Source organism: Mustela lutreola, chromosome 2, assembly GCF_030435805.1.
Source record: "Mustela lutreola isolate mMusLut2 chromosome 2, mMusLut2.pri, whole genome shotgun sequence".
In the NCBI taxonomy this organism is placed as follows: domain Eukaryota; kingdom Metazoa; phylum Chordata; class Mammalia; order Carnivora; family Mustelidae; genus Mustela; species Mustela lutreola.
This window is the reverse complement of record NC_081291.1, coordinates 97,702,674-97,715,049: the sequence shown is the minus strand read 5'-3', so window position 1 is coordinate 97,715,049 and position 12,376 is coordinate 97,702,674. Positions and strand designations below refer to the sequence as shown.

The window sequence follows — 12,376 nt, the reverse complement described above, 5'->3', positions numbered from 1 at the left end:
TTTAAGATTTTATTTATTTATTTGACAGACAAGAGATCACAAGTAGGCAGAGAGGCAGGCAGAGAGAGAGAGAGAAAGAAGCAGGCTCCCTGCTGAGCAGAGAGCCCGATGTGGGGCTCGATTCCAGGACCCTGGGATCATGACCTGAGCCGAAGGCAGAGGGTTTAACCTGCTGAGCCACCCAGGTGCCCCTACAAGTTAATTATTTTGATAAAATTTTTTAAGAAGTAAGTTTTTTTGTCCTTGCGGAAATTTCTTTAACAATGGATGTTTATTTGTTTTAGCCAGAGGACATATTTGAAATATTTTTATTGTTCCCCATCTGGAGTAAATAAAATGGTGATATATACTGTTTCACATAATGAAGTTGTTAGTTGTCAGACAGTTCTTACTTGTATGAGTCAGTATATTCATTAGGAAAATATTTAAATGAATGTAATTTTTTGCTGGTGAGAAGTAAAATGGTGGTGGTTGAATTTTAGAAAAACTTTAATTTTAAAGATTCACAATGCAGTTTTCATATAAAGCACATGGAAATATAAATTTCAGTTTAAATTTTGACAAACAGGCTGTCAGTTTTCTATTCAGTTTTCTGTTTGCACACATTGTTTCTTATATGTGTGGTACAGTGTGATTTAGTGTGAGGCAACTTTATTTTTTTGGAGTTCCTTTTGACTTGCTGCTTATTTGAAAGGCAGGTGGTACTTTTTTTTTTTTTTTTTTTAAGTCTTTCTTTTAATAATCTGGTGCTCATCTCTGTCAGGGTATGCCTTAACCTCCATCCATCACCTATTTCACCTATACCTTTGCCTACCTCTCCACTGATAACTATTAGTTACAGTTAAGAGTCTGTTTCTTGATTTGTCTCTCTTTTTTTTTGTTTTGTTTCTTAAATTTCATGGTTTGAAATCATACAGTATTTGTCTTCATCTGACTTATTTCACTTAGCCTTACACTTTCCAGCTCCTTGTTGCAAATGGCAAGATTTCATCATTCTTCGTGGCTGTGTTATATTCCATTGTGTAAATATAACACATCTTCTTTATCCACTTCAATCCATGTTCATTTGGGCTCCTTCCTATGTTGGCTATTTTAAGTAATGCTGCTATAAACATAGAGGTGTATATATTGCTTTGAATTACTGTTCTTTGTATTTTTTTCCGGTAAATACTCAGTAATGTGATCATTGGATCATAGGGTAGTTCTATTTTTAAGTTTATGAAGAACGTCCATACTATTTTCCTCAATGGCTGTACCAGTTTGCATTCCCACTAAGTGCATGAGGGTTCCTTTTTCTCCACATTCTGGCCAGCACTTCTGTTTTACTTTAGCCATTCAGACAGATGTTAGGTGATACCTGTTGTAGTTTTGGTTTGCATTTATCTGATGATGATTGATGTTCAGTATGTTTTCCTTTGTCTATTGGCCATCTGTATGTCGTCTTTGGAGAAATATCTGTTCATGTCTTCTGACTCCATTTAATTGGATTCATTTAATTTAATTCATTTTGGGGGTGTTGAGTTTTACAAGTTAATTATATATTTTAGATACTAACCCTTTATTGCTTATATCATTTGCAGATATCTTCTCCCATTTTTTAGGTTGCCTTTTAGTTTCGTTGATTGTTTCTCTTTGGCATGCATAAGCTTTTTATTTTGATGAAATTCTGATAGTTTATTTCTGTTTTTATATTTCTTGCTTGAGGGAGCCTGTCTAGAAGGAAATTCCTATGGCCACTGTCAGAAAAATTTTTACCTGTGTTCTCTTCTAGGAGTTTTACCTTTTAAGATCTCACATTTAAGCTTTTAATTCATTTTAAATTTATTTTTATGTATAGTGTGGGAAAGTGATCCAGTTTCATTCTTTTGCATGTTGTTTTCAACTTTTCCCAAAACTCTTTGTTGAAGAGACTCTTTTTTCCCTCCCATTGGATATTCATTCTTGCTTTGTTGAAAATTAATTGACCATATAGTTGTGGGTTTATTTTTGGATTTTCTATTCTGTTCTTTGATATATGTGCATTTGTTTGTACTAGTACCATACTGTTTTGATTACTACGTCTTTGTAATATAACTTGAAGTCCAGAATTGTGAAGCCTGCAGCTTTGGTTTTCTCTTTTAAGATTGCTTTGTCTAGTTGGGGTCTTTCATGGTTCCATACAAATTTTAGGATTTTTTTTCCCTGTGAAAAATGCTGTTGGTATTTTGATAAGGGGTTTCATTAAAAGTGTAGGTTGCCTTGCATAGTATAAACATTTTAACAGTATTTGTTCTTCCAATCCATGAGTATGGAATGTGTTCCCATTTCTTTGTGTTGTCTTCAGTTTCTTTCATTAGTATTTTATAGTTTTCAGAGTGCAGGTCTTTCTTTGGTTAGGTTTATTACTAGGTATCTTACTATTTTGGGGGCAGTGAGATAATTTTCTTAATTAAATGATCATTAAATGAAACAATTAAATGAGATCATTTTCTTGATTTCTCTTTCTGCTGCCTCATTATCAGTGTATAGAAATGCAACAAATTTCTTTACACTGATTTTGTATCCTGCGACTTTACTGAATTTATTTACCAGTTCTAGCAGTTTTTTGTGAAGTCTTTCAAATTTTCTATCTATAATATTGTGTCAGTTGCGTATATTGAGTTTTACTTCTAACTTACTGATTTAGGTGCCTATTACTCTTTTTCTTTTTGTTGTCTGATTACTGAGATTAGGACTTTATGTTAAATAGAAGTGGTGAGAATGGACATCTTTGTCTTGTTCCTTACCTTAGGGGAAAGGATCTCAATTTTTCTCTGTTAAGGATAATGTTAGATATGGAATTTTCATATATGGCTTTTATTATGTCGAGGCATGTTCTTTCTAAACCTGCTTTGTTGAGGGTTTTTATTATGAGTGGATGTTGTACTTTGTCAGATGTTTTTTCTGCATCTTGTGAAATGATCATGTGGTTCTTATCCTTTCTCTTGTTGATATGATGTATCATATTATTTGATTTGTGAATAATGAACCACCATTGCAAACTAGGAATAAAATACACTTGATCATGGTGAATGATTTTTTGAAAATTTTATTTATTTACTTGAGTGAGAGGGAGAGAGCATGAGAGGAGAGAGGGTCAGAGAGAGAAGCAGACTCCCTGCTGAGCTGGGAGCCCAATGCGGGATTCGATCCCTTTCTCGATTCCTTTCTACTGAAGGAGTTCCTTTATTACTTCTTGTAGGATTTGTTTAGTGATCATGGATTCCTTTAGTTTTTATTTATCAGGAAACTCTTTATCACTTCTTCTAATTGCTGGGTATTCTTTGTTGTTGTTTTTTGCTCTTTCAGCACTTTGAGTTTATCAAGCTACTCCTTTCTGATCTGGAATTTCTGCTGAAAAATCTGCTGGTATCCTTATGGGGTTTCCTTTAAATGTAACCCCCCCTTTTTTCTTTAGTAGTGTACTTTCCTTCTTAATTTACAATATGTTTTGGTGTATAGATCTGCTTTTGTTGATTTTGTTGGCGGTTTTTTATGCCTTCTGGATCTGGGTATCTGTTTCCTTCCCCACATGAGGATATTTTTAGCTACTATTTTTTCAAATAAATTCTCCTCCTCCTTTCCTCCTCCTTCTTCTGGGACTTTTGTAATATGAATATTATTATCTTTGATGAAGTCACCGAGTTTCCTAAGTCTATTCTCATATTGCCTAAGTCCCTTTTCTCTTTTTTGTTCAGCTTGAGTACTTTCCATTATACTGTCTTCTAGGTTATTAATTCATTCCTCCTCTTCTTTTAGCCTGTTGCTCGTTACAACAAGTGTGTTTTTCGTTTATTGGACCCTTTATCTCTGTATTATTCCTTATCTTTCTGTTAATGGTCTCATTGATGATCTCCACCTGTTTTTCAAGTCCAGCGAGTATCCTTATGATTGTTCCTTTAAATTCTCCATTAAGTATATTATTTACATTTGTTTTGCTTAGATATCTGTCTGTGGCCTTGTTCTGTTCTTTCATTTGGAAGAAATTCCTCTGTCTTTTCATTTCATCTAAATCTCTGGGCCTGTTTCTCTCTGTTACGTAAGTCTGTTGTATTTCCTTTTCTTGAGCATAATGACCTTAGGAAGAAGCGGTCCTGTAGTGCCCTGCATTGTAGTGTCCCTTGTTCTCTAGGGCACTGCAGTGCGTTCTGACTGCTTTATCCTTCAGGCCTATCCTCTGCAGGGGTTCTCTCAGCCTTGCGTGCAGTGTTTAGTTCCTGGCCTAAATGTGGTTTAACTATATGTACTCTGATCTACTTGTGAAATGAGACCTGTGCTGCTGCCACTGGAATGGAGGCTTCACAGAACTCCCAGATTTGGAAATGTGGTGTTGGTAGGGGTTTGGGCCAGTCTCCTGGAGGAGTGAGCCCACTGTGCTGGGACTGAGGCAAGTGTGACTGGGAATGGTAGTTCTTCCACAGTGCTGCGGGATGGGGCTTGGTGTAACCCAGTTAGATAGCAAGTGTCCATGCTATGCTGATTCCCACAGCATGGCCTTGTGTTTTTGCTGCGGGATGGAGGGCAGGAAATGGCACCTGCCAGTTTTTTGGTTATTTTGTTTTTTGTTTTTTTCTCTCTCCAGAGGGTTCTTCTCAGGGACACATTTGGAGATGAGCAACTAACCTCCCTTCTGTTTCCGTACTGTAAGACCATTGGCTGTTTACCCCTGCCTTTTCTACAAGAGTAGCATGATATCCATAGAACTTTCTCAGGGCCAAGCCCAATGACCTTTGAAACTCCACAGTCTTTAAGCCCTGCAGACTGTCAGAATTTGTGAAATTCGGGTCCTCTCATTTTCCAAGCCAGTTGTTACAGGAATTCATTTTCCCCATGTACTCCTCTGTGTGCTAATTTGTCTCTCTTCCTTCCTACCCGCTTTAGCAGTCACAGTCCATTTCTCTCCCAAGACATGTCTCCATACTTCCCACCTTCTTTGATGTGTCTTTTTCTCTACCTTTAGTTGTAGAGTTTCTTTTGCCCGTATTCAGGTAGATTACTGGGATATTCAGGATTATTTGATAGTTACCTAGTTGTATTAGTGGGAGTAGTTGACCCCAGAGTCCTCCTACGCCTCTGCAACCATCTTACCCTCTGTCTGAAGAAAAAGTCTGATGGCATTTTTTTTAAAAAAGATTTTACTTATTTATTTATTTGACAGAGAAAGATCACAAGAGGCAGAGAGAGAGAGAGAGAGAGAGAGAAAGAAGCAGGCTCCCCGCTGAGTGGAGAGCCCGATGTGGGACTCGATCCCAGGACCCTGAGATCATGACCTGAGCCGGCTTAACCCACTGAGCCACCCAGGTGCCCCTGATGGCATTTTTAATGCTCTTTAAATTTAGAGCATGCCAGTCAATGATGTATTTATTTGTGATCATTATTTGTATTCTTTAACATGGTATAAGATAACTTTGGAAGCTTTATATTTAAGTTTACATTTAAATTATATTTAAATATACATTTATTTAAGTTAAAATTTTTCTTTTACAAATGCTAGTGAATACATATTTATCATGGTTTCTTAAATTTTGATTGAGTTGGATTAATAATAGAGATACCAGTGAATGTTGACTCTGCTACAGATCTGCCCCTACAGTCTTTAAACTTTCATTCTTTCCAACCTACCCTGGTGTTTGATACAGTTCATTTGATTCTTTTCTCTTGCTTCCACTTTGTGTTTATAATTTTGCTGCCCCCCCCCATGCTTAAAAAAAAGTTTTATTTACTTATTTGAGAGAATGTGAGAGTGAGAGGGCACAAGCCAGGGGGAGCCTCAAAGGGAGCAGGAGAGGGAGAAGCAGGCTCTTTGCTGATCAAGAAGCTTGATATCACCTCAGTCTCAGGATTTTGGCTGGCCTCATGACCTGAGGCAAAGGCAGATGCTTAACTGACTGAGCCCGCAGGTGCCCCCAGTTTTACTCCTGTCTGTTAGATTCGTTATTTTGTATCTCACTTCTAATCCTTCATCAAAGGTGTAGTTTGGATCTATCCAGTTGATGTTCTTAGATATTTCTGCCCTTTTCACATAGTATACCTGCCCTAATTGTCTTCCTGAATCCCAGCTCATTACCTTGGCCAGATGCAATACTCTGTAGGAAGAAAAGAGGTATGGATCTTGCCAGAACCTGACTTCCTTTTATGGTTCCAGTGTTTTGTAGATTTCTGAAAGTCAGAAATTTCAGTTAGATTAAAAGATAAGTTATGTAATAGCTATGTAACCAATTAGAAATCATAATGGAAAAAAAAAAAAAACCACAAAAACACCCATGCCCAGTAGCATTAAGAACAGACTTACTAATGAATTGGTATATCTTTATGTTTTACAGTTGTTAATTATTAAGCCCCCTTTCTGGGTGCCAAGTACTATACAATTAATTCTTTAGGAACCTAAAGTGAGGGTAATTCTTTCTAAAAGTTCGTAAATCAAAAGAAAAAAAAAAGATCATTAATCTTCTGAAGAGGTAGAAATACCATTGAATCACTAAAAATATGTGGAAAATTGCTGTGAACTTAAAACTATTCTTTAAAAAAAGTTTATTAATTAAAAAAAAAAGACTAACATAGAGTGATAAATGTAAGGAACTGGGGACACGTGGGTGGCTCAGTTTGTTAAGCATCTACCTTTGGCCCAGGTCATGATCCCAGGGTCCTGGGAATGAGCCCCACATCCTGCTGCCTGCCCAATGGGCCGTCTGTTTCTCCCTCTCTCTGCCCCTCCCTCTGCTTCTGGGTGTGTGCCTGCTCTCTTGCTGTCTCTTTCTCTGTCTCAAATAAATAAAACCTTTTTAAGAAGGTAGAGAATGGAATAAAATTTTTAACACTCTTAATTACAAAATAATACATGGACACATGCAAAATATGTGGCAAAAAGTACTCTCAGTTGTATGTACAAAGTGGTGTGAAAATTTATGAGACCTAATTCTGCCTGGGTTTCAAGGTAAGAGCTTCCCAGTTTACTTCAGGAAGAGTGGGTTGTGTAGCATGAGGTAATATGTACACATACACAGAAATAAGAGAGTGATCTTACAAGAGAAGTAATAAGCATTTTGGAATTAAGACTAGAGTAATCGAGGAGGAACACCAAAGTTGAGATCTTAGGAGAGTGTTAAGGTTCTTGGTGTAATTTCATGGCTTTGGAGTATAAGAAGATAAAATTAGGGGAGTACTAAAAGGGAAAATGTGGGTAAATAAGGAGAAGATGTGGGTGCAGCATTTTTGGGAAAGAAGTTGAATACCTTTATTCATGAGATTGCATTTTCAGAGCTTAATGTATAAAGCTTTTGGGAGAAACTGGTTAATATGGAAAAAATTAATCCAGAGACATTTCATCTGAGTTGTGGGATTTTTTTTTTTTTTTAAAGATTTTATTTATTTATTTGACAGAGAGAAATCACAAGTAGATGGAGAGGCAGGCAGAGAGAGAGAGGAAAGCAGGCTCTCCGCTGAGCAGAGAGCCCAATGCGGGACTTGATCCCAGGACTCTGAGATCACGACCTGAGCCGAAGGCAGCGGCTTAACCCACTGAGCCACCCAGGCGCCCCGAGTTGTGGGATTTTTATCTGTATAGAAGATCATTTGTAGGGGCTTTTTCAAATATAACCTTCTGATGTTTTTATGTTCTAATCTTCCATTCTGATACACCCTACTCTTCGGTCTCATCCTCTAGCCTCTGCTTGGTCTCCCCCTTTCCTACTCTACCAGTTTTAGGTGTCACTGCTAAATGAGTTAACTGAGAATTCAACCCTGACCTATTCTTTTTGGTTTCCTTTTTCTTTTAAAGAAAAAGCTCCTATCTTTGGTTAGTTTGTTAACTGAGAGTTCTCCTCATGTCCAGTTTTGCATTCTCTGCTTAAAATATATATATAGATACACATGTACGTACATATATACATATGTATATGCATACACTCTTCTTGTTAATTCAACAAATAATTAGTAAGCTTTAGGCATTAAGACTATGGCAGTGAAGGAAAGAAAAGGAAAAAAATAGTTGCACTTATTAACATTCCTTTATATTTTTATTTGCTCCTTTCTCCTGTCGCTACGAGTTAATATTTATTGAAGAGTTACGGGCATTCTGATTACTCCTCTTAACAATCATTTGAAGTTTTCTTCTTTTATTATTCATCTTTGAGAAATAGGAATATTGAGGCAGAGTAAGTTACAGTTAGAAAGCCCAAACTGTTAGAAGCCCAAACTCTTAAACCATTCTGCTACATTCCTTTTGATTTGTAAGGTTATATTACTCAGAAATGCTAAGAAGGATAGCGTTTTGTAATACGTTATTAGAAGAGAAAGCAGACTAATGAACCAGCTTGCTTTTACTAGTGAACCTATCTCTCTGCCATTGAGCATATAATTCAATTTTGGTGTAAATTATCCTTCTGCCTCTTGAGCATTTGAAATTTTTAGGTTAATATTTTCAGAAGTTTACCACTTTGCCATTTCTTGTGTCTTAATGCTACATATTTCCTATTTGGGCCATCTTGTAGGGTGAATGGATATTATCTTGGGTTATTAATTCTATTTTGGCATTCTTTTTAATCAATTAAAAAAGGTAGAAAATCTTTCTCGTTTATAGTTGACCTCTAAAAACAACTTTGGAGTTAGGGGTGCAACTCCTCTCATAGTTGAAAATCTGCGTATAACTTTGACTACCCCAATACTTAACTACTCTTAACCTTCTGCTGACCAGAATCTTTACCAGTAAGATAGTCTGTTAACACAAATTTTGTGTGTTATGTGTTTTCTGTACTATATTCTTACAGTAAAGCTAGAGAAAATAAAGTGTTTTTAGGAAAATCATGAGAAGAGAAATTTATAGTACTGTGCTGTATTTATGGCAAAAGTCCATCTGTAAATGGACTTGTGCGCTTCATACCTGTTTTGTTCAAGGGTCAACTGTATAATACCGCTAAATTTTACTGGGAAGAGGGTTAAGAACTTTGTTTTCTTGATTAATTGCTACTTAAATTCTGTATAGTATGAAATAGACATGTGTTAATACTGGACAAAATTTTTTCTTAATACCTTTTATTTGCTATTATAAAGAATGGGAACAATCATAAATCCAGTAAAAATAGTAAATGAATATATTCCTTCTATTGTGGTACAAGGCAGTAAACTGTTGAAAAACAGTTTTAGAAATAATATAATTGTCATTTTAATCATTGCTTTGTAAATCATGTGTATGTGCGTATGCATGCAGATATATATACATGCACATTCACTGTTAAGAGATTTTTCTCTTTTTAAAAAGATTTTATTTGTACGTGCATGAGAGAGACAGGGAAAGAGACAAGTAGACTCTGTGCTAATAATGAATCCTGGTGTGGGGTTCAATCGCATGACCCCGAGATCATGACGTGATCTGAAATCAAGAGTCAGGTGTTTAATCTCCTGAATCACCCATTCCCCCACTGCTAAGAGGTTCTTTAAGACAACTTAGATAAATAATTAGGAATGATAAAAGAAGGACCTGAATTAATTAGATTGTATTATATGTCTTTACAGAATGATTCTTCTGATTAAAGAATAGAATCTTGTACTATACAGATGAAAATGCATGTAATTGGAAAGAAACTACAGCTATTTCTCTTTAACCTTTGTTCTTCGTTCAGGTAATAAAAATTGATAAAAGAGTTTTATGCTAGGAATTGAACAGAGTAGCAGTTATATTCTTTGTTTCCTTTCTTTCATCATTTGTAGCAGTGAGTGCATGACAAACAGATGGAGATACCAAATGTTTAAGAAAGGGCATTGTTCCTCTTATCTCTGTGTACACATGTACTCTTGAATACATGTGCTTAAATCCACATAAAATTATAAGATTGTCCAGAGAAAAAGATATTATAGCATATGGACATAAATTAGCATCTATTGAAAACATGAAACTGTTTATAAGCTATTTATTTTATTTTTTTCTTTTTAAGGACGCATTGTTTTAAAGAGCAGATTCAGGATCATTGCAAAATTGACAAAAAAAGACACATGAACTTCCTATACCTTTTGTCCCCACATATATACAGCCTCCCCACTATCAGTGTCTTGCCACCAGAATGGTACATCTCTTCAGTACCTCACTGACACATTGTTATCCTCCAAAGTCCATAGTTTATGTTAGGTTTCACTCTTGGTGTTGTATATTCTGTGGGTTTTGATAATGACATGTCCATCTTTATGATATTATATAAAAACTTTCACTGACCTAATATTCCTCTGTGCTTTTTTCTTCCCTTCTGCCCCCTAACTTCTGGCAAATCTAAAATTTTTATGGTTTTCATAGTCATGCCTTTTCCAGAATGCTATGTTGCTGAAATCATATAATATGTAGCAGTTTCAGATTGGCTTCTTTCCATCAGTAATATACATTTAATATTCCTCCATGTCTTTTTCATGGCTTGATAGCCCATTTCTTTTTAGGACTAAGTAATATTTCATTGCCTGCATATACCAGTTTGTTTATTCACCTCCTGAAAGACAGCTTGTTTGCTCCATGTTTTGACAGTTACTAAAGAAGCTGCTGAAAACATCTATATGCAGGTTTTTGTATGGAGATGTTTTCATCTCCTTTGGATAAATACCTTAGGAGCATGATTGATGGATTGTGGGCTTTTTTTATTTTTTAAGATTTTATTTATTTTTTTTTTGACACAGAGAGATCACAAATAGGCAGAGAAGGCAACAGGCCGAGGGGGCGGGGAGCAGGCTCCCTGCTGAGCAGAGAGCCTGATGAGGGGCTCAATCCCAGGACCCTGAGATCATGATCTGAGCTGAAGGCAGAGGCTTAACCCCCTGAGCCACACAGGTGAACTGCTGGATCATATTTTAAGAGTATGTTTAGTTTTATAAGAAACTGCCAAACTGTTTTCCAAAGTTGCTGTGTCATTTTATATTCCTGTTGCTTCACATTCTCACCAGTATTTGGTTCAGTGTTCTAGATTTTTGCCATGCTAGTTGGTATGTAAAGGTAGGTCACTTTTTTTTTTTTTAATTTGCAGTTTCCTAGTGACATAAGATGTTTGAGTATTTTTTCTTGTTTTTCTGCCATGTATCTTCTTCATTGAGGTATTGGTTTAGAAATTATGCCCATATTTTAATAGGTTGGTATTTTTTAAATTATTGGGGTTTTAAGAATTTTTTTGTATATTTTGAATGATACTTCAGAAGTTAGACAAAAATGTTTTTGCAAATATTATTTCCCAGTTTGTGAGTTGTTTTATCATTCTTCTGCAGAGGAGAATTTTAAAATTCTAATGAAGTTGTCAAACAATTGTTTGTCAAACAATTTTTTCATAGCTTTACCTTTGGTGTTGTATCTAAAAATTCATGATCATACCCAAGGTCATCTAGATTTTCTCCTGTGTTACTTTCTAAGGGTTTTATACCCCTTTTTTTTTTTTTTAAAGATTTTATTTATTTATTTATTTATTTATTTGACAGAGAGTGCACGTGAGATTGCAAGTAGGTGGAGAGGCAGGCAGAGAGAGAGGGGGAAGCAGACTCCCTCCTGAGCAGAGAGCCCGATGCGGGACTCAATCTCATGACCCCAAGATCATGACCTGAGCTGAAGGTAGAGGCTTAACCCACTGAGCCACCCAGGGGTCCCGGGTTTTATACTTTGGAGTTTACATTTAGATCTGATTCATTTTGAGTTAACTTTGTGATGGATGTAAGATCTGTGTTTAAGGGTTTTTGTTCTTGATGTTAGTTTTTTTGTTTGTTGACATCTAGTTTCCTATGTTGAAAACACTATCTTTTATCTGTGGTATCTTTCCTCCTTTGACAAAGATTGGTTGACTGTATTTGTGTGGGTGTATTTCCAGTCTGTCTATTCTGTTCTATTGATCTGCTTTGGATTTTGGTATAGTCTTGATTACTGTAGTTTTATAGTAAGTTGGGTACTGTCATTCTTCTGCTTTGTTCTTCTCTCTCAATACTGTGTTGATTATTCTGGGTCTTTTTGCCTTCCTGTAAACTTTAGCGTCAGTTTGTGATAATACACAAAATAATTTGCTGGGATTTTAATTGGGATTGTGTTGAATCTGTAGATCAATTTGGGAAGGACTAATGTCTTCACAATATTGAGTCATCTTATCTGGGAACGTGAAATTGTTATCCACTTATTTAGTTCTTAGATTTTGTTCATCAGAGTTTTACAGTTTTTCTTGTACAGGTCTTGTGCATATTTTGTTGAATTTATACCTGTTTTCTCTCTTTTGGTGCCAAGGTAAATGTCATTGTGTTGTCAATTTCAAATTCCAGTTATTCATTGTTTGCTTATATGAAGGGTATTTTATATATTAACCTTATATCCTGCAACCCTACTATACTTGCTAATTAGTTCCAAGAGGGTGGGGTT

At 35.9% G+C, this 12,376-nt stretch overlaps 1 protein-coding gene across 8 annotated transcripts in view; it reads left to right on the top strand.

Moving 5' to 3' along the window:
• Nucleotides 1–12,376, top strand: part of STAG1 (STAG1 cohesin complex component) — a 453,259-nt gene that overhangs the window by 102,282 nt on the left and 338,601 nt on the right. For 2 of the 8 annotated variants that reach the window (XM_059162695.1, XM_059162688.1), the window contains exon 2: nucleotides 9,529–9,635. The exons of the other annotated variants lie outside the window; for them this stretch is intronic. The gene's annotated coding sequence lies outside the window, so the exon portion shown is untranslated. The remainder of the gene's footprint in view (nucleotides 1–9,528; nucleotides 9,636–12,376) is intronic. 8 annotated transcript variants of the gene reach the window in all.